Below are 21,713 nucleotides of genomic sequence, written 5' to 3'. Positions count from 1 at the left end.
CTTTATTACTCTGCCAGTTTGTGAATTGCTGTGGCCGTGAGCTCCATTTTCCAACTCGTTTTTTGTGAGCTGTACGCAAGTCCAAAATTTTGGTTCAGGACCTATACTGGTTCCCGGTGGGGGGCTGAGACTCTGGTTAATTCTTCTTCCTGCCGGGAAATTAGAGTGACATGTGCCCTTCCAAATGCCTAACAGTAACTCTCTCATTGGTTCTCCCTCTTCCCTAGCATCCTCTGCCAAATTGGCAACCTGTGAGAACCAGGATGTTAAAGGGGCTGTCACTCCAAGTTGGGAGATTGATAGTAAAGCAGTTGGAAAGTCAAACCGGAGCACCAGGAGAGGGACTACTCGTTGAGTTTTAGAAACCTTTTGTATTCACAGTGTGTCCATTCTCTAGGTTTCCCGTACATGTTATAGCTGTAGTAATATTCCCTTCAACATGGAGAGATGGGACCCATGGAATGGGGGCCATGCATTTTTGCTTTAAAGGGTCTGCATGTGCTCACCCAATCTCACCAATCCTCTCAGTCCCAACTGTCCAGCCTTATGCCACATCCAGCTGTCATTGTAGACAGGGTTTTTCCAGGTTTCATCAGAGACCCTGAAGGAAATGTAAAGAATTTCCCTGTTTTCTGGTTTTCTTTTTGAAATTCCTTTTTATAGTGGGTTTGAGCTGATTCTCTCTGCCATGTTTATGCCAGTCTAGACACACTTGATTCCCTTACAGAGACATATCAATACATAGGTTTTAAGATTCTTACTAGTCAGATCTATTCCTCTGCGGGAAATATGGGGTTTTGAGTCCCATTCACTGAGGAAGGTGTAGGTCTTGTCTATTCCACAGTTGGTTTTGGAAATGGTACCTGTGCTTATATCAAACTCTGGTTTTATGCATCACCCCACCTCTCCTTTCCCCTTCAGCAGGCATAAGAGTGTTTTCTCAATGTGAGACTCTGTTCTCTTTCCTAACTCAGTTCATGTGTAGCCATGTTTACAGGATCTTCATAAGTGATATCTTATGATAAGTTTCTTTTTCTGTGTGACTTATTTCACTTAGAATCATCGTACCTGAATCCACTCACTTTGCTGCTCCTGGTCTTATGACATTGATTTCATGGATGAGGGATATTCCATCGGACATAAATACCACAGTTTTTTGAACCATTTTTATATTTCCTGGGATATTTAAGGTGTACCCAAGTTGAGGTTCTTGTAAGCAGTTCAGCCCTAAATTTGGGGGTGGCTCTGTCTTATTGATTTTCAGTTTTCCCAATGTATATTCCCTAGACTGGAAGTGCCCTTGGCTCTGTAGCTCTGTTGTTTACTTGTTTTAGGGAACGCAATGCACTCCTCCAGTGAGGTAGTTGGCAATTTACATCCCGCCCATCAGCATAACAAGGCTCCCTGTTCTCCAGGGCCTGTCTTGCCTTTCTGGTTTTTACACATTTTGTGGATGTCCCTTTTGACCGGTGGGAAGTGATACTTCTTTGTAGTGCAGATTTGCATTGCCCGCTTGCTTGTTTGGCCAAAAAGGGCGTATGCGTTTTCTCCTGAATATATTCAGGAGAAAACGAATACGCCCTTTTTGGCCAACCGCGTCATTGTCGAAGTTGTGCCCCTCTTCCTGTGCTTTAAAGGCGATTCCTACGTACCTTTTGAAATGTGTTTCCTGCTATTCTGCCTGGCTTTCAAGTCTACCTCGTTGCCTTCCCTCAACAGATTTTTGGACGATAGTTGTGCTTTATTACTCTGCCAGTTTGTGAATTGCTGTGGCCCTGAGCTCCCTTTTCAACTCGTTTTTTGTGAGCTGTACGCAAGTCCAAAATTTTGGTTCAGGACCTATACTGGTTCCCGGTGGGTGGCTGAGACTCTGGTTAATTCTTCTTCCTGCCGGGAAATTAGAGTGACATGTGCCCGTCCAAATGCCTAATAGCTACGCTGTCATTGGTTCTCCCTCTTCCCTTCCATCCTCTGCTAATTTGGCAACCTGTGCGAACCAGGAGGTTAAAGGGGCTGTCTCTCCACGTTGGGAGATTGATAGTAAAGCAGTTGGAAAGTCAAACCGGAGCACCAGGAGAGGGACTACTCGTTGAGTTTTAGAAACCTTTTGTATTCACAGTGTGTCCATTCTCTAGGTTTCCCGTACATGTTATAGCTTTAGTAATATTCCCTTCAACATGGAGAGTTGGGACCCATGGAATGGGGGCCATGCATTTTTGCTTTAAAGGGTCTGCATTTGCTCAACCACTCTCACCAATCCTCTCAGTCCCAAGTGTCCAGCCTTATGCCACATCCAGCTGTCATTGTAGACAGGGTTTTTCCAGGTTTCATCAGAGACCCTGAAGGAAATGTAAAGAATTTCCCTGTTTTTTGGTTTTGTTTTTGAAATTCCTTCTTATAGTGGGTTTGAGCTGATTCTCTCTGCCATGTTTATGCCAGTCTAGACACACTTGATTCCCTTACAGAGACATATCAATACATAGGTTTTAAGATTCTTACTAGTCAGATCTATTCCTCTGCGGGAAATATGGGGTTTTGAGTCCCTTTCACTGAGGAAGGTGTAGGTCTTGTCTATTCCACAGTTTGTTTTGGAAATGGTACCTGTGCTTATATCAAACTCTGGTTTTATGCATCACCCCACCTCTCCTTTCCCCTTCAGCAGGCATAAGAGTGTTTTCTAAATGTGAGACTCTGGTCTCTTTCCTAACTCAGTTCATGTGTAGCCATGTTTACAGGATCTTCATAAGTGATATCTTATGATAAGTTTCTTTTTCTGTGTGACTTATTTCACTTAGAATCATCGTACCTGAATCCACTCACTTTGCTGCTCCTGGTCTTATGACATTGATTTCATGGCTGAGGGATATTCCATCGGACATAAATACCACAGTTTTCTGAATCATTTTTATATTTCCTGGGATATTAAAGGTGTACCCAATTTGAGGTTCTTGTAAGCAGTGCAGCCCTAAATTTGGGGGTGGCTCGGTCTTATTGATTTTCAGTTTTCCCAATGTATATTCCCTAGACTGGAAGTGCACTTGGCTCTGTAACTCTGTTGTTTACTTGTTTTAGGGAACGCAATGCACTCCTCCACTGAGGAAGTTCGCAATTTACATCCCGCCCATCAGCATAACAAGGCTCCCTGTTCTCCAGGGCCAGTCTTGCCTTTCTGGTTTTTACACATTTTGTGGATGTCCCTTTTGACCGGTGGGAAGTGATACTTCTTTGTAGTGCAGATTTGCATTGCCCGCTTGCTTGCTTGGCCAAAAAGGGCGTATGCGTTTTCTCCTGAATATATTCAGGAGAAAACGCATACGCCCTTTTTGGCCAACTGCGTCACTGTCGAAGTGGTGCCCCTCTTCCTGTGCTTTAAAGGCGATTCCAACGTACCTCTTGAAATCTGTTTCCTGCTATTCTGCCTCGCTTTCAAGTCCGCCTCGTTGCCTTCCCTCAACAGATTTTTGGACGATAGTTTTCCTTTATTACTCTGCCAGTTTGTGAATTGCTGTGGCCCTGAGCTCCATTTTCCAACTCGTTTTTTGTGTGCTGTAAGCAAGTCCAAAATTTTGGTTCAGGACCTATACTGGTTCCCGGTGGGTGGCTGAGACTCTGGTTAATTCTTCTTCCTGCCGGGAGATTAGAGTGACATGTGTCCGTCCAAATGCCTAACAGCTACTCTCTCATTGGTTCTCCCTCTTCCTTTCCATCCTCTGCCAAATTGGCAACCTGTGCGAACCAGGAGGTTAAAGGGGCTGTCTCTCCAAGTTGGGAGATTGATAGTAAAGCAGTTGGAAAGTCAAACCGGAGCACCAGGAGAGGGACTACTCGTTGAGTTTTAGAAACCTTTTGTATTCACAGTGTGTCCATTCTCTAGGTTTCCTGTACATGTTAAAGCTGTAGTAATATTCCCTTCCACATGGAGAGTTGGGACCCATGGAATGGGGGCCATGCATTTTTGCTTTAAAGGGTCTGCATTTGCTCACCCAATCTCACCAATCCTCTCAGTCCCAAGTGTCCAGCTTTATGCCACATCCAGCTGTCATTGAAGATAGGGTCATTCCAGGTTTCATCAGAGACCCTGAAGGAAATGTAAAGAATTTCCCTGTTTTTTGGTTTTGTTTTTGAAATTCCTTTTTATAGTGGGTTTGAGCTGATTCTCGCTGCCATGTTTATGCCAGTCTAGACACACTTGATTCCCTTACTGAGACATATCAATACATAGGTTTTAAGATTCTTACTAGTCAGATCTATTCCTCTGCGGGAAATATGGGCTTTTGAGTCCCTTTCACTGAGGAAGGTGTAGGTCTTGTCTATTCCACAGTTGGTTTTAGAAATGGTACCTGTGCTTATATCAAACTCTGGTTTTATGCATCACCCTACCTCTCCTTTCCCCTTAAGCAGGCATATGAGTGTTTTCTAAATGTGAGACTCTGTTCTCTTTCCTAACTCATTTCTTGTGTAGCCATGTTTATAGGATCCTCATAAGTGATAACTTATGATAAGTTTCTTTTTCTGTGTGACTTCTTTCACTTAGAATCATCGTACCTGAATCCACTCACTTTGCTGCTCCTGGTCTTATGACATTGATTTCATGGCTGAGGGATATTCCATCGTAAATAAATATCACATTTTTTTGAACAAATTTTATAATTCCTGGGATATTTAAGGTGTACCCAAGTTGAGGTTCTTGTAAGCAGTGCAGCCCTAAATTTGGCCGTGGCTCTGTCTTATTGATTTTCAGTTTTCCCAAGGTATATTCCCTAGACTGGAAGTGCCCTTGGCTCTGTAGCTCTGTTGTTTACTTGTTTTAGGGAACGCAATGCACTCCTCCACTGAGGCAGTTGGCAATTTATATCCAGCCCATCAGCATAACAAGGCTCCCTCTTCTCCAGGGCCTGTCTTGCCTTTCTGGTTTTTACACATATTGTGGATGTCCCTTTTGACCGGTGGGAAGTGATACTTCTTTGTAGTGCAGATTTGCATTGCCCGCTTGCTTGCTTGGCCAAAAAGGGCGTATGCGTTTTCTCCTGAATATATTCAGGAGAAAACGCATACGCCCTTTTTGGCCAACTGCGTCACTGTCGAAGTGGTGCCCCTCTTCCTGTGCTTTAAAGGCGATTCCAACGTACCTCTTGAAATCTGTTTCCTGCTATTCTGCCTCGCTTTCAAGTCCGCCTCGTTGCCTTCCCTCAACAGATTTTTGGACGATAGTTTTCCTTTATTACTCTGCCAGTTTGTGAATTGCTGTGGCCCTGAGCTCCATTTTCCAACTCGTTTTTTGTGTGCTGTAAGCAAGTCCAAAATTTTGGTTCAGGACCTATACTGGTTCCCGGTGGGTGGCTGAGACTCTGGTTAATTCTTCTTCCTGCCGGGAAATTAGAGTGACATGTGTCCGTCCAAATGCCTAACAGCTACTCTCTCATTGGTTCTCCCTCTTCCTTTCCATCCTCTGCCAAATTGGCAACCTGTGCGAACCAGGAGGTTAAAGGGGCTGTCTCTCCAAGTTGGGAGATTGATAGTAAAGCAGTTGGAAAGTCAAACCGGAGCACCAGGAGAGGGACTACTCGTTGAGTTTTAGAAACCTTTTGTATTCACAGTGTGTCCATTCTCTAGGTTTCCTGTACATGTTAAAGCTGTAGTAATATTCCCTTCCACATGGAGAGTTGGGACCCATGGAATGGGGGCCATGCATTTTTGCTTTAAAGGGTCTGCATTTGCTCACCCAATCTCACCAATCCTCTCAGTCCCAAGTGTCCAGCTTTATGCCACATCCAGCTGTCATTGAAGATAGGGTCATTCCAGGTTTCATCAGAGACCCTGAAGGAAATGTAAAGAATTTCCCTGTTTTTTGGTTTTGTTTTTGAAATTCCTTTTTATAGTGGGTTTGAGCTGATTCTCGCTGCCATGTTTATGCCAGTCTAGACACACTTGATTCCCTTACTGAGACATATCAATACATAGGTTTTAAGATTCTTACTAGTCAGATCTATTCCTCTGCGGGAAATATGGGCTTTTGAGTCCCTTTCACTGAGGAAGGTGTAGGTCTTGTCTATTCCACAGTTGGTTTTAGAAATGGTACCTGTGCTTATATCAAACTCTGGTTTTATGCATCACCCTACCTCTCCTTTCCCCTTAAGCAGGCATATGAGTGTTTTCTAAATGTGAGACTCTGTTCTCTTTCCTAACTCATTTCTTGTGTAGCCATGTTTATAGGATCCTCATAAGTGATAACTTATGATAAGTTTCTTTTTCTGTGTGACTTCTTTCACTTAGAATCATCGTACCTGAATCCACTCACTTTGCTGCTCCTGGTCTTATGACATTGATTTCATGGCTGAGGGATATTCCATCGTAAATAAATATCACATTTTTTGAACAAATTTTATAATTCCTGGGATATTTAAGGTGTACCCAAGTTGAGGTTCTTGTAAGCAGTGCAGCCCTAAATTTGGCCGTGGCTCTGTCTTATTGATTTTCAGTTTTCCCAAGGTATATTCCCTAGACTGGAAGTGCCCTTGGCTCTGTAGCTCTGTTGTTTACTTGTTTTAGGGAACGCAATGCACTCCTCCACTGAGGCAGTTGGCAATTTATATCCAGCCCATCAGCATAACAAGGCTCCCTCTTCTCCAGGGCCTGTCTTGCCTTTCTGGTTTTTACACATATTGTGGATGTCCCTTTTGACCGGTGGGAAGTGATACTTCTTTGTAGTGCAGATTTGCATTGCCCGCGTGCTTGCTTGTCCAAAAAGGGCGTATGCGTTTTCTCCTGAATATATTCAGGAGAAAACGCATACGTCCTTTTTGGCCAAGTGCGTCAGTGTCAATGTTGTTCCCCTCTTCCTGTGCTTTAAAGGCGATCCAAGGTACCTCTTGAAATCTGTTTCCTGCTATTCTGCCTCGCATTCAAGTCGGGCTCGTTGCCTTCCCTCAACAGATTTTTGGACGATAGTTGTCCTTTATTACTCTGCCAGTTTGTGAATTGCTGTGCCCCTGAGCTCCATTATTCAACTCGGTTTTTGTGAGCTGTACGCAAGTCCAAAATTTTGGTTCAGGACCTATACTGGTTCGCGGTTGGTGGCTGAGACTCTGGTTAATTCTTCTTCCTGCCGGGAAATTAGAGTGACATGTGCCCGTCCAAATGCCTAACAACTACTCTCTAATTGGTTCTCCCTCTTCCCATCCATCCTCTGCCAAATTGGCAACCTGTGCGAACCAGGAGGTTAAAGGGGCTGTCTCTCCAAGTTGGGAGATTGATAGTAAAGCAGTTGGAAAGTCAAACCGGAGCACCAGGAGAGGGACTACTAGTTGAGTTTCACAAACCTTTTGTATTCACAGTGTGTCCATTCTCTAGGTTTCCCGTACATGTTATAGTTGTAGTAATATTCCCTTCAACATGGAGAGTTGGGACCCATGGAATGGGGAACATGCCTTTTTGCTTTAAAGTGTCTGCATTTGCTCACCCAATCTCACCAATCCTCTCAGTCCCAAGTGTCCAGCCTTATGCCACATCCAGCTGTCATTGTAGATAGGGTCATTCCAGGATTCGTCAGAGACCCTGAAGGAAATGTAAAGAATTTCCCTGTTTTTTGGTTTTGTTTTTGAAATTCCTTTTTATAGTGCGTTTGAGCTGATTCTCGCTTCCATGTTTATGGCAGTCTAGACACACTTGATTCCCTTACAGAGACATATCAATACATAGGTTTTAAGATTCTTACTAGTCAGATCTATTCCTCTGCGTGAAATATGGGGTTTTGAGTCCCTTTCACTGAAGAAGGTGTAGGTCTTGTCAATTCCACAGTTGGTTTTACAAACGGTACCTGTGCTTATATCAAACTCTGGTTTTATGCATCACCCCACCTCTCCTTCCCCCTTAAGCAGGCATAAGAGTGTTTTCTCAATGTGAGACTCTGTTCTCTTTCCTAACTCAGTTCATGTGTAGCCATGTTTACAGGATCTTCATAAGTGATATCTTATGATAAGTTTCTTTTTCTGTGTGACTTATTTCACTTAGAATCATCGTACCTGAATCCACTCACTGTGCTGCTCCTGGTCTTATGACATTGATTTCATGGCTGAGGGATATTCCATCGGACATAAATACCACAGTTTTTTGAACCATTTTTATATTTCCTGGGATATTTAAGGTGTACCCAAGTTGAGGTTCTTGTAAGCAGTGCAGCCCTAAATTTGGGGGTGACTCTGTCTTATTGATTTTCAGTTTTCCCAATGTATATTCCCTAGACCTGAAGTGCCCTTGGCTCTGTAGCTCTGTTGTTTACTTGTTTTAGGGAACGCAATGCTCTCCTCCAGTGAGGCAGTTGGCAATTTACATCCCGCCCATCAGCATAACAAGGCTCCCTGTTCTCCACGGCCTGTCTTGCCTTTCTGGTTTTTACACATTTTGTGGATGTCCCTTTTGACCGGTGGGAAGTGATACTTCTTTGTAGTGCAGATTTGCATTGCCCGCTTGCTTGTTTGGCCAAAAAGGGCGTATGCGTTTTCTCCTGAATATATTCAGGAGAAAACGCATACGCCCTTTTTGGCCAACTGTTACATTGTCGAAGTTGTGCCCCTCTTCCTGTGCTTTAAAGGCGATTCCAACGTACCTCTTGAAATCTGTTTCTTGCTATTCTGCCTGGCTTTCACGTCTGCCTCGTTGCCTTCCCTCAACAGATTTTTGGACGATAGTTGTCCTTTATTACTCTGCCAGTTTGTGAATTGCTGTGGCCCTGAGCTCCATTTTCCAACTCGTTTTTTGTGAGCTGTACGCAAGTCCGAAATTTTGGTTCAGGACCTATACTGGTTCCCGGTGGGTGGCTGAGACTCTGGTTAATCCTTCTTCCTGCCGGGAAATTAGAGTGACATGTGCCCGTCCAAATGCCTAACAGTAACTCTCTCATTGGTTCTCCCTCTTCCCTTCCATCCTCTGCCAAATTGGCAACCTGTGCGAACCAGGAGGTTAAAGGGGCTGTCTCTCCAAGTTGGGAGATTGATAGTAAAGCAGTTGGAAAGTCAAACCGGAGCACCAGGAGAGGGACTACTCGTTGAGTTTTAGAAACCTTTTGTATTCACAGTGTGTCCATTCTCTAGGTTTCCCGTACATGTTATAGCTGTAGTAATATTCCCTTCAACCTGGAGAGTTGGGACCCATGGAATGGGGGCCATGCATTTTTGCTTAAAAGGGTCTGCATTTGCTCACTCAATCTCACCAATCCTCTCAGTCCCAAGTGTCCAGCCTTATGCCACATCCAGCTGTCATTGTAGATAGGGTCATTCCAGGATTCGTCAGAGACCCTGAAGGAAATGTAAAGAATTTCCCTGTTTTTTGGTTTTGTTTTTGAAATTCCTTTTTATAGTGCGTTTGAGCTGATTCTCGCTTCCATGTTTATGGCAGTCTAGACACACTTGATTCCCTTACAGAGACATATCAATACATAGGTTTTAAGATTCTTACTAGTCAGATCTATTCCTCTGCGTGAAATATGGGGTTTTGAGTCCCTTTCACTGAAGAAGGTGTAGGTCTTGTCAATTCCACAGTTGGTTTTACAAACGGTACCTGTGCTTATATCAAACTCTGGTTTTATGCATCACCCCACCTCTCCTTCCCCCTTAAGCAGGCATAAGAATGTTTTCTAAATGTGAGACTCTGTTCTCTTTCCTAACTGAGTTCATGTGTAACCATGTTTACAGGATCTTCCTAAGTGATATCTTATGATAAGGTTCTATTTCTGTGTGACTTATTTCACTTAGAATCATCGTACCTGAATCCACTCACTTTGCTGCTCCTGGTCTTATGACATTGATTTCATGGCTGAGGGATATTCCATCGTACATAAATACCAGTGTTTTTTGAACCATTTTTATATTTCCTGGGATATTTAAAGTGTACCCAAGTTGAGGTTCTTGTAAGCAGTGCAGCCCTAAATTTGGGGGTGACTCTGTCTTATTGATTTTCAGTTTTCCCAAGGTATATTCCCTAGAATGGAAGTGCCCTTGGCTTTGTAGCTCTGTTGTTTACTTGTTTTAGGGAACGCAATGCACTCCTCCAGTGAGGCAGTTGGCAATTTACATCCCGCCCATCAGCATAACAAGGCTCCCTGTTCTCCAGGGCCTGTCTTGCCTTTCTGGTTTTTACACATTTGTGGATGTCCCTTTTGACCGGTGGGAAGTGATACTACTTTGTAGTGCAGATTTGCATTGCCCGCTTGCTTGCTTGGGCAAAAAGGGCGTATGCGTTTTCTCCTGAATATATTCAGGAGAAAACGCATACGCCCTTTTTGGCCAAGTGCGTCATTGTCGAAGTTCTGCCCCTCTTCCTGTGCTTTAAAGACGATTCCAACGTACCTCTTGAAATCAGTTTCCTGCTTTTCTGCCTCGCTTTCAAGTCCGCCTCGTTGCCTTCCCTAAACAGATTTTTGGACGATAGTTGTCCTTTATTACTTTGCCAGTTTGTGAATTCCTGTGCCCCAGAGCTCCATTTTTCAACTCGTTTTTTGTGAGCTGTACGCAAGTCCAAAATTTTGGTTCAGGACCTATACTGGTTCCCAGTGGGTGGCTGAGATTCTGGTTAATTCTTCTTCCTGCCGGGAAATTAGAGTGACATGTGCCCGTCCAAATGCCTAACAGCTACTCTCTCATTGGTTAACACTCTTCCCTTCAATCCTCTGCCAAATTGGCAACCTGTGCGAACCAGGATGTTAAAGGTGTTGTCTCTCCAAGTAGGGAGATTGATAGTAAAGCAGTTGGAAAGACAAACCTGAGCACCAAGAGAGGGACTACTCATTGAGTTTTAGAAAAGTTTTGTATTCACAGTGTGTCCATTCTCTAGGTTTCCCGTACATGTTATAGCTGTAGTAACATTCCCTTCCACATGGAGAGTTGGGACCCATGGAATGGGGGCCATGCATTTTTGCATTAAAGGGTCTGCATTTGATCACCCAATCTCACCAATTCTCTCAGTCCAAAGTGTCCAGCCTTATGCCACATCCAGCTGTCATTGTAGATAGGGTCATTCCAGGATTCATCAGAGACCCTGAAGGAAATGTAAAGAATTTCCCTGTTTTTTGGTTTTGTTTTTGAAATTCCTTTTTATAGTGGGTTTGAGCTGATTCTCGCTGCCATGTTTATGCCAGTCTAGACACACTTGATTCCCTTACAGAGACATATCAATACATAGGTTTTAAGATTCTTACTAGTCAGATCTATTCCTCTGCGGGAAATATGGGGTTTTGAGTCCCTTTCACTGAGGAAGGTGTAGGTCTTGTCTATTCCACAGTTGGTTTTAGAAATGGTACCTGTGCTTATATCAAACTCTGGTTTTATGCATCACCCTACCTCTCCTTTCCCCTTAAGCAGGCATAAGAGTGTTTTCTAAATGTGAGACTCTGTTCTCTTTCCTAACTCAGTTCATGTGTAGCCATGTTTACAGGATCTTCATAAGTGATATCTTATGATAAGTTTCTATTTCTGTGTGACTTATTTCACTTCGAATCATCGTACCCGAATCCACTCACTTTGCTGCTCCAGGTCTTATGACATTGATTTCATGGCTGAGGGATATTCCATCTTACATAAATACCACAGTTTTTTGAACCATTTTTATATTTCCTGGGATATTTAAGGTGTACCCAAGTTGAGGTTCTTGTAAGCAGTGCAGCCCTAAATTTTGGGGTGGCTCTGTCTTATTGATTTTCAATTTTCCCAAGGTATATTCCCTAGACTGGAAGTGCCCTTGGCTCTGTAGCTCTGTTGTTTACTTGTTTTAGGGAACGCAATGCACTCCTCCAGTGAGGCAGCAGGCAATTTACATCCCACCCATCAGCATAACAAGGCTCCCTGTTCTCCAGGGCCTGTCTTGCCTTTCTGGTTTTTACACATTTTGTAGATGTCCCTTTTGACCGGTGGGAAGTGATACTTCTTTGTAGTGCAGATTTGCATTGCCCGCTTGCTTGCTTGGCCAAAAATGGCGTATGCGTTTTCTCCTGAATATATTCAGGAGAAAACGCATACGCCCTTTTCGGCAAAGTGCATCATTGTCGAAGTGGTGCCCCTCATCCTGTGCTTTAAAGGCGATTGCAACGTACCTCTTGAAATCTGTTTCCTGCTATTCTGCCTCGCTTTCAAGTCCGCCTCGTTGCCTTCCCTCAACAGATTTTTGGACGATAGTTGTCCTTTATTACTCTGCCAGTTTGTGAATTGCTGTGCCCCTGAGCTCCATTTTTCAACTCGTTTTTTGTGAGCTGTACGCAAGTCCAAAATTTTGGTTCAGGACCTATACTGGTTCCGGTGTGTGGCTGTGACTCTGGATAATTCTTCTTCCTGCCGGGAAATTAGTGACATGTTCCCGTCCAAATGCCTAACAGCTACTCTCTCATTGGTTCTCCCTCTTCCCTTCCATCCTCTGCCAAATTGGCAACCTGTGCGAACAAGGAGGTTAAAGGGGTTGTCTCTCCAAGTTCGGAGATTGATAGTAAAGCAGTTTTAAATTCAAACAGGAGCACCAGGTGAGGGACTACTCGTTGAGTTTTAGAAACCTTTTGTTTTCACAGTGTGTCCATTTTCTAGGTTTCCCGTACATGTTATAGATGTAGTAATATTCCCTTCAACATGGAGAGTTGGGACCCAAGGAATGGGGGCCATGCATTTTTGCTTTAAAGGGTCTGCATTTGCTCACCCAATCTCACCAATCCTCTCAGTCCCAAGTGTCCAGCCTTATGCCACATCCAGCTGTCATTGTAGATAGGGTCATTCCAGGTTTCATCAGAGACCCTGAAGGAAATGTAAAGAATTTCCCTGTTTTTTGGTTTTGTTTTTGAAATTCCTTTTTATAGTGGGTTTGAGCTGATTCTCGCTGCCATGTTTATGCCAGTCTAGACACACTTGATTCCCTTACAGAGACATATCAATACATAGTTTTAAGATTCTTACTAGTCAGATCTATTCCTCTGCGGGAAATATGGGGTTTTGAGTCCCTTTCACTGAGGAAGGTGTAGGTCTTGTCTATTCCACAGTTGCTTTTAGAAATGGTACATGTGCTTATATCAAACTCTGGTTTTATGCATCACCCCACCTCTCCTTTCCACTTAAGAAGGCATAAGAGTGTTTTCTAAATGTGAGACTCGGGCTTCCCTGGTGGCGCGGTGGTTGAGAGTCCGCCTGCCGATGCAGGGGACACGGGTTCGTGCCCCGGTCTGGGAAGATCCCACGTGCCGCGGAGCGGCTGGGCCCGTGAGCCATGGCTGCTGAGCCTGCGCATCCGGAGCCTGTGCTCTGCAAGGGGAGAGGCCACAACAGTGAGAGGCCCGCCTACCGCAAAAAAAAAAAAAATAAAAAATAAATAAATAAATAAATGTGAGACTCTGTTCTCTTTCCTAACTCAGTTCATGTGTAGCCATGTTTACAGGATCTTCATAAGTGATATCTTATAATAAGTTTTTTTTCTGTTGACTTATTTCATTTAGAATCATCGTACCTGAATCCACTCACTTTGCTGCTCCTCGTCTTATGATATTGATTTCATGGCTGAGGGACATTCCATCGTACATAAATACCACAGTTTTTTGAACCATTTTTATATTTCCTGGGATATTTAAGGTGTACCCAAGTTGAGGTTCTTGTAAGCAGTGCAGCCCTAAATTTGTGGGTGGCCCTGTCTTACTGATTTTCAGTGTTCCCAAGGTATATTCCCTAGACTGGATGTGCCCTTGGCTCTGTAGCTCTGTTGTTTACCTGTTTTAGGGAACGCAATGCACTCCTCCAGTGAGGCAGTTGGCAATTTATATCCCGCCCATCAGCATAACAATATTCCCTGTTCTAAAGGGACTGTCTTGCCTTTATGGTTTTTACACATTTTGTGGATGTCCCTTTTGACCGGTGGGAAGTGATACTTCTTTGTAGTGCAGATTTGCATTGCCCGCTTGCTTGCTTGGCCAAAAAGGGCGTATGCGTTTTCTCCTGAATATATTCAGGAGAAAACGCATACGCCCTTTTTGACCAAATGCGTCATTGTCGAAGTTTTGCCCCTCTTCCTGTGCTTTAAAGGCGATTCCAAAGTACCTCTTGAAATCTGTTTCCTGCTATTCTGCCTGGCTTTCAAGTCCGCCTCGTTGCCTTCCCTCAACAGATTTTTGGACGATAGTTGTCCTTTATTACTCTGCCAGTTTGTGAATTGCAGTGCCCCTGAGCTCCATTTTTCAACTCGTTATTTGTGAGCTGTACGCAAGTCCAAAATTTTGGTTCAGGACCTATACTGGTTCCCGGTGGGTGGCTGTGACTCTGCTTAATTCTTCTTCCTGCCGGGAAATTAGAGTGACATGTGCCCGTCCACATGCCTAACAGCTACTCTCTCATTGGTTCTCCCTCTTCCCTTCCATCCTCTGCCAAATTGGCAACCTGTGCAAACCAGGAGGTTAAAGGTGTGGTATCTCCAAGTTGGGAGATTGATAGGAAAGCAGTTGGAAAGTCAAACCGGAGCACAAGCAGAGGGACTACTCTTTGAGTTTTAGAAACCTTTTGTATTCACAGTGTGTCCATTCTCTAGGTTTCCCGTACATGTTATAGCTGAGGTAATATTCCCTTCAACATGGAGAGTTGGGACCCATGGAATGGGGGCCATGCATTTTTGCTTTAAAGGGTCTGCATTTGCTCACCCAATCTCACCAATCCTCTCAGTCCCAAGTGTCCAGCCTTATGCCACATCCAGCTGTCATTGTAGATAGGGTCATTCCAGGTTTCATCAGAGACCCTGAAGGGAATGTAAAGAATTTCCCTGTTTTTTGGTTTTGTTTTTGAAATTCCTTTTTATAGTGGGTTTGAGCTGATTCTCGCTGCCATGTTTATGCCAGTCTAGAAACACTTGATTCCCTTACAGAGACATATCAATACATAGGTTTTAATATTCTTACTAGTCAGATCTATTTCTCTGCGGGAAATATGGGGTTTTTAGTCCCTTTCACTGAGGAAGGTGTAGGTCTTGTCTATTCCACAGTTGGTTTTAGAAATGGTACCTGTGCTTATATCAAACTCTGGTTTTATGCATCACCCCACCTCTCCTTTCCCCTTAAGCAGGCATAAGAGTGTTTTCTAAATGTGAGACTCTGTTCTCTTTCCTAACTCAGTTCATGTGTAGCCATGTTTACAGGATCTTCATAAGTGATATCTTATGATAAGTATCTTTTTCTGTGTGACTTATTTCACTTAGAATCATCGTACCTGAATCCACTCACTTTGCTGCTCCTGGTCTTATGACATTGATTTCATGGCTGAGGGATATTCCAACGTACATAAATACCAAAGTTTTTTGAACCATTTTTATATTTCCTGGGATAATTAAGGTGTACCCATGTTGAGGTTCTTGTAAGCAGTGCAGCCCTAAATTTGGGGGTTGCTCTCTCTTATTGATTTTCAGTTTTCCCAATGTACTTTCCCTAGACTGGAAATGCCCTTGGCTCTGTAGCTCTGTTGTTTACTTGTTTTAGGGAACGCAATGCACTCCTCCAGTGAGGCAGTTGGCAATTTACATCCGGCCCATCAGCATAACAAGGCTCCCTGTTCTCCAGGGACTGTCTTTCCTTTCTGGTTTTTACACATTTTGTGGATGTCCCTTTTGACCGGTGGGAAGTGATACTTCTTTGTATGCAGATTTGCATTGCCCGCTTGCTTGCTTGGCCAAAAAGGGCGTATGCGTATTCTCCTGAATATATTCAGGAGAAAACGCATACGCCCTATTTGGCCAAGTGCGTCATTGTCGAAGTTGTGCCCATCTTCCTGTGCTTTAAAGGCGATTCCCACGTACCTCTTGAAATCTGTTTCCTGCTATTCTGCCTTGCTTTCAAGACCGCCTCGTTGCCATCTCTCAACAGATTTTTGGACGATAGTTGTCCTTTATTACTCTGCCAGTTTGTGAATTGCTGTGCCCCTGAGCTCCATTTTTCAACTCGTTTTTTGTGAGCTGTAAGCAAGTCCAAAATTTTGGTTCAGGACCTATACTGGTTCTCGGTGGGTGGCTGTGACTCTGGTTAATTCTATTTCCTGCCGGGAAATAAGAGTGATATGTGCCTGTCCAAATGCCTAACAGCTACTCTCTCATTGGTTCTCCCTCTTCCCTTCCATCCTCTGCCAAATTGGCAACCTGTGCGAACCAGGTGGTTAAAGGGGTTGTATCTCCAAGTTGGGAGATTGATAGGAAAGCAGTTGGAAAGTCAAACCGGAACACCAGGAGAGGGACTACTCGTTGAGTTTTAGAAACCTTTTGTATTCACAGTGTGTCCATTCTCTAGGTTTCCCGTACATGTTATAGCTGTAGTAATATTCCCTACAACATGGAGAGTTGGGACCCATGGAATGGGGGCCATGCATTTTTGCTTTAAAGGGTCTGCATTTGCTCACCCAATCTCACCAATCCTCTCAGTCCCAAGTGTCCAGCCTTATGCCACATCCAGCTGTCAGTGTAGATAGGGTCATTCCAGGTTTCATCAGAGACACTGAAGGGAATGTAAAGAATTTCCCTGTTTTTTGGTTTTGTTTTTGAAATTCCTTTTTATAGTGGGTTTGAGCTGATTCTCGCTGCCATGTTTATGCCAGTCTAGACACACATGATTCCCTTACAGAGACATATCAATACATATGTTTTAAGATTCTTACTAGTCAGATCTATTCCTCTGCGGGAAATATGGGGTTTTGAGTCCCTTTCACTGAGGAAGGTGTAGGTCTTGTCTATTCCACAGTTGGTTTTAGAAATGGTACCTGTGCTTATATCAATCTCTGGTTTTATGCATCACCCCACCTCTCCTTTCCCCTTAAGCAGGCATAAGAGTGTTTTCTAAATGTGAGACTCTGTTCTCTTTCCTAACTCAGTTCATGTGTAGCCATGTTTACAGGATCTTCATAAGTGATATCTTATGATAAGTTTCTTTTTCTGTGTGACTTATTTCACTTAAAAGCATCGTACCTGAATCCACTCACTTTGCTGCTCCTGGTCTTATGACATTGATTTCATGGCTGAGGGATATTCCATCGTACATAAATACCACAGTTTTTTGAACCATTTTTATATTTCCTGGGATATTTAAGGTGTACCCATGTTGAGGTTCTTGTAAGCAGTGCAGCCCTAAATTTGTGGGTGGCTCTGTCTTATTCATTTTCAGTTTTCCAAAGGTATATTCCCTAGACTGGATGTGCCCTTTGCTCTGTAGCTCTTTTGATTACTTCTTTTAGGGAATGCAATGCACTCCTCCAGTGAGGCAGTTGGCTATTTACATCCCGCCCATCATCATAACAAGGCTCCCTGTTCTCCAGGGCCTGTCTGGCCTTTCTGGTTTTTACACATTTTGTGGATGTCCCTTTTGACCGGTGGGAAGTGATACTTCTTTGTATGCAGATTTGCATTGCCCGCTTGCTTCCTTGGCCAAAAAGGGCGTATGCGTTTTCTCCTGAATATATTCAGGAGAAAACACATACGCCCTTTTTGGCCAAGTGCGTCATTATCGAAGTTGAGCCCCTCTTCCTGTGCTTTAAAGGCAATTCCAACCTACCTCTTGAAATCTGTTTCCTGCTATTCTGCCTCGCTTTCAAGTACGCCTCGTTGCCTTCCCTCAACAGATTTTGGGACTACAGTTGTCCTTTATTATTCTGCCAGTTTGTGAACTGCTGTGCCCCTGAGCTCCATTTTTCAACTCGTTTTTTGTGAGCTGTACGCAAGTCCAAAATTTTGGTTCATGACCTATACTGGTTCCCGGTGGGTGGCTGTGACTCTGGTTAATTCTTCTTCCTGCCGGGAAATTAGTGACAAGTTCCCGTCCAAATGCCTAACAGCTACTCTCTCATTGGTTCTCCCTCTTCCCTTCCATCCTCTGCCAAATTGGCAACCTGTGCGAACCAGGAGGTTAAAGGGGTTGTCTCTCCAAGTTGGGAGATTGATAGTAAACCAGTTGGAAAGTCAAACCGTAGCACCAGGAGAGGGACTACTCGTTGAGTTTTAGCAACCTTTTGTATTCACAGTGTGTCCATTCTCTAGGTTTCCCGTACATGTTATAGCTGTAGTAATATTCCCTTCAACATGGAGAGTTGGGACCCATGGAATGGGGGCCATGCATTTTTGCTTTAAAGGGTCTGCATTTGCTCACCCAATCTCACCAATCCTCTCAGTCCCAAGTGTCCGCCCTTATGCCACATCCAGCTGTCATTGTAGATAGGGTCATTCCGGGTTTCATCAGAGACCCTGAAGGGAATGTAAAGAATTTCCCTGCTTTTTGGTTTTGTTTTTCAAATTCCTTTTTATAGTGGGTTTGAGCTGATTCTCGCTGCCATGTTTATGCCAGTCTAGATACACTTGATTCCCTTACAGAGACATATCAATACATAGGTTTTAAGATTCTTACTTGCCAGATCTATTCCTCTGCGGGAAATATGGTGTTTTGAGACCCTTTCACTGAGGAAGGTGTAGGTCTTGTCTATTCCACAGTTGGTTTTAGAAATGGTACCTGTGCTTATATCAAACTCTGGTTTTATGCATCACACCACCTATCCTTTCCCCTTAAGCAGGCATACGAGTGTTTTCTAAATGTGAGACTCTGTTCTCTATCCTAACTCAGTTCATGTGTACCCATGTTTACAGGATCTTCATAAGTGATATCTTATGATAAGTTTCTTTTTCTGTGTGACTTATTTCACTTAGAATCATCGTACCTGAATCCACTCACTTTGCTGCTCCTGGTCTTATGACATTGATTTCATGGCTGAGGGATATTCCATCGTACATAAATACCACTGTTTTTTGAACCATTTTTATATTTCCTGGGATATTTAAGGTATACCCATGTTGAGATTCTTGTAAGCAGTGCATCCCTAAATTTGGGGGTGGCTCTGTCTTATTGATTTTCAGTTTTCCAAAGGTATATTCCCTAGACTGGATGTGCCCTTGGCTCTGTAGCTCTGTTTATTATTTCTTTTAGGGAACGCAATGCACTCCTCCAGTGAGGCAGTTGGCAATTTACATCCCCCCCAACAGCATAACAAGGCTCCCTGTTCTCCAGGGACTGTCTTGCCTTTCTGGTTTTTACACATTTTGTGGAGGTCCCTTTTGACCGGTGGGAAGTGATACTTCTTTGTAGTGCAGATTTGCATTGCCCGCTTGCTTGCTTGGCCAAACAGGGCGTATGTGTTTTCTCTTGAATATATTCAGGAGAAAACGCATACGCCCTGTTTGGCCAAGTGCGTCATTGTTGAAGTTGTGCCCCTCTTCCTGTGCTTTTAAGGCGATTCCAAGGTACCTCTTGAAATCAGTTTCCTGCTATTCTGCCTCGCTTTCAAGTCCGCCTCGTTGCCTTCCCTCAACAGATTTTTGGACGATAGTTGTCCTTTATTACTCTGCCAGTTTGTGAATTGCTGTGCCCCTGAGCTCCATTTTTCAACTCGTTTTTTGTGAGCTGTACGCAAGTCCAAATTTTGGTTCAGGACCTATACTGGTTCCCGGTTGGTGGCTGTGACTCTGGTTAATTCTTCTTCCTGCCGGGAAATTAGTGACATGTTCCCGTCCAAATGCCTAACAGCTACTCTCTCATTGGTTCTCCCTCTTCCCTTCCATCCTCTGCCAAATTGGCAACCTGTGCGAACCAGGAGGTTAAAGCGGTTGTCTCTCCAAGTTGGGAGATTGATAGGAAAGCAGTCGGAAAGTCAAACCGGAGCACCAGGAGAGTGACTACTCGTTGAGTTTAACAAACTTTTGTATTCACATTGTGTCCATTCTCTAGGTTTCCCGTACATGTTACAGCTGTAGTAATATTCCCTACAACATGGAGTGTTGGGTCCCATGGAATGGGGGCCATGCATTTTTGCTTTAAAGGGTCTGCATTTGCTCACCCAATCTCACCAATCCTCTCAGTGCCAAGTGTCCAGCCTTATGCCACATCCAGCTGTCATTGTAGATAGGGTCATTCCAGGTTTCATCAGAGACCCTGAAGGAAATGTAAAGAATTTCCCTGATTTTTGGTTTTGTTTTTGAAATTCCTTTTTATAGTGGGTTTGAGCTGATTCTCAATGCCATGTTTATGCCAGTCTAGACACACTTGATTCCCTTACAGAGACATTTCAATCAATAGGTTTTAAGATTCTTACTTGCCAGATCTATTCCTCTGCGAGAAATATGGGGTTTTGAGTCCCTTTCACTGAGGAAGGTGTAGGTCTTGTCTATTCCACAGTTGGTTTTAGAAATGGTACCTGTGCTTATATCAAACTCTGGTTTTATGCATCACCCCACCTCTCCTTTACCCTTAAGCAGGCATAAGAGTGTTTTCTGAATGTGAGACTCTGTTCTCTTTCCTAACTCAGTTCATGTGTAGCCATGTTTACAGGATCTTCATAAGTTATATCTTATGATAAGTTTCTTTTTCTCTGTGACTTATTTCACTTAGAATCATCGTACCTGAATCCACTCACTTTGCTGCTCCTGGTCTTATGACATTGATTTCATGGCTGAGGGATATTCCATCATACATAAATACCACAGATTTTTGAACCATTTTTATATTTCCTGGGATATTTAAGATGTACCCAAGTTGAGGTTCTTGTAAGCAGTACAGCCCTAAATTTGGGGGTGGCCCTGTCTTATTGATTTTCAGTTTTCCCAAGGTATATTCCCTAGACTGGATGTGCCCTTGGCTCTGTAGCTCTGTTGTTTACTTGTTTTAGGGAACGCAATGTACTCCTCCAGTGAGGCAGTTGGCAATTTACATCCCGCCCATCAGCATAACTAGGCTCCCTGTTCTCCAGGGACTGTCTTGCCTTTCTGGTTTTTACACATTTTGTGGATGTCCCTTTTGACCGGTGGGAAGTGATACTTCTTTCAAGTGCAGATTTGCATTGCCCGCTTGCTTGCTTGGCCGAAAAGGGCGTATGCGTTTTCTCCTGAATATATTCAGGAGAAAACGCATACGCCCTTTTTGGCCAAGTGCGTCATTGTCGAAGTTGTGCCCCTCTTCCTGTGCTTTAAAGGCGATTCCAACGTACCTTTTGAAATCTGTTTCCTGCTATTCTGCCTCGCTTTCAAGTCCGCCTCGTTGCCTTCCCTCTACAGATTTTTGGACGACAGTTGTCCTTTATTACTCTGCCAGTTTGTGAATTGCTATGCCCCTGAGCTCCATTTTTCAACTCGTTTTTTGTGAGATGAACGCAAGTCCAAAATTTTGGCTGAGGACCTATACTGGTTCCTGGTGGGTGGCTGTGACAGTGGTTAATTCTTCTTCCTGCCTGGAAATTAGTGACATGTTCCCGTCCAAATGCCTAACAGCTACTCTCTCATTGGTTCTCCCTCTTCCCTTCCATCCTCTGCCAAATTGGCAACCTGTGCGAACCAGGAGTTTAAAGGGGTTGTCTCTCCAAGTTGGGAGATTGATAGTAAAGCAGTTGGAAAGTCAAACCGGAGCACCAGGAGAGGGACTACTCGTTGAGTTTTTGCAAACTTTTGTATTCACAGTGTGTCCATTCTCTAGGTTTCCTGTACATGTTATAGCTGTAATAATATTCCCTTCAACATGGAGAGTTGGGACCCATGGAATGGGGGCCATGCATTTTTGCTTTAAAGGGTCTGCATTTGCTCACCCCATCTCACCAATCCTCTCAGTCCCAAGTGTCCAGCCTTATGCCACATCCAGCTGTCATTGTAGATAGGGTCATTCCAGGTTTCATCAGAGACCCTGAAGGGAATGTAAAGAATTTCCC

This window comes from Mesoplodon bidens, assembly GCF_964165515.1.
Source record: "Mesoplodon bidens genome assembly, contig: HAP1_SCAFFOLD_59, whole genome shotgun sequence".
In the NCBI taxonomy this organism is placed as follows: domain Eukaryota; kingdom Metazoa; phylum Chordata; class Mammalia; order Artiodactyla; family Ziphiidae; genus Mesoplodon; species Mesoplodon bidens.
This window is presented reverse-complemented; position numbering follows the sequence as displayed.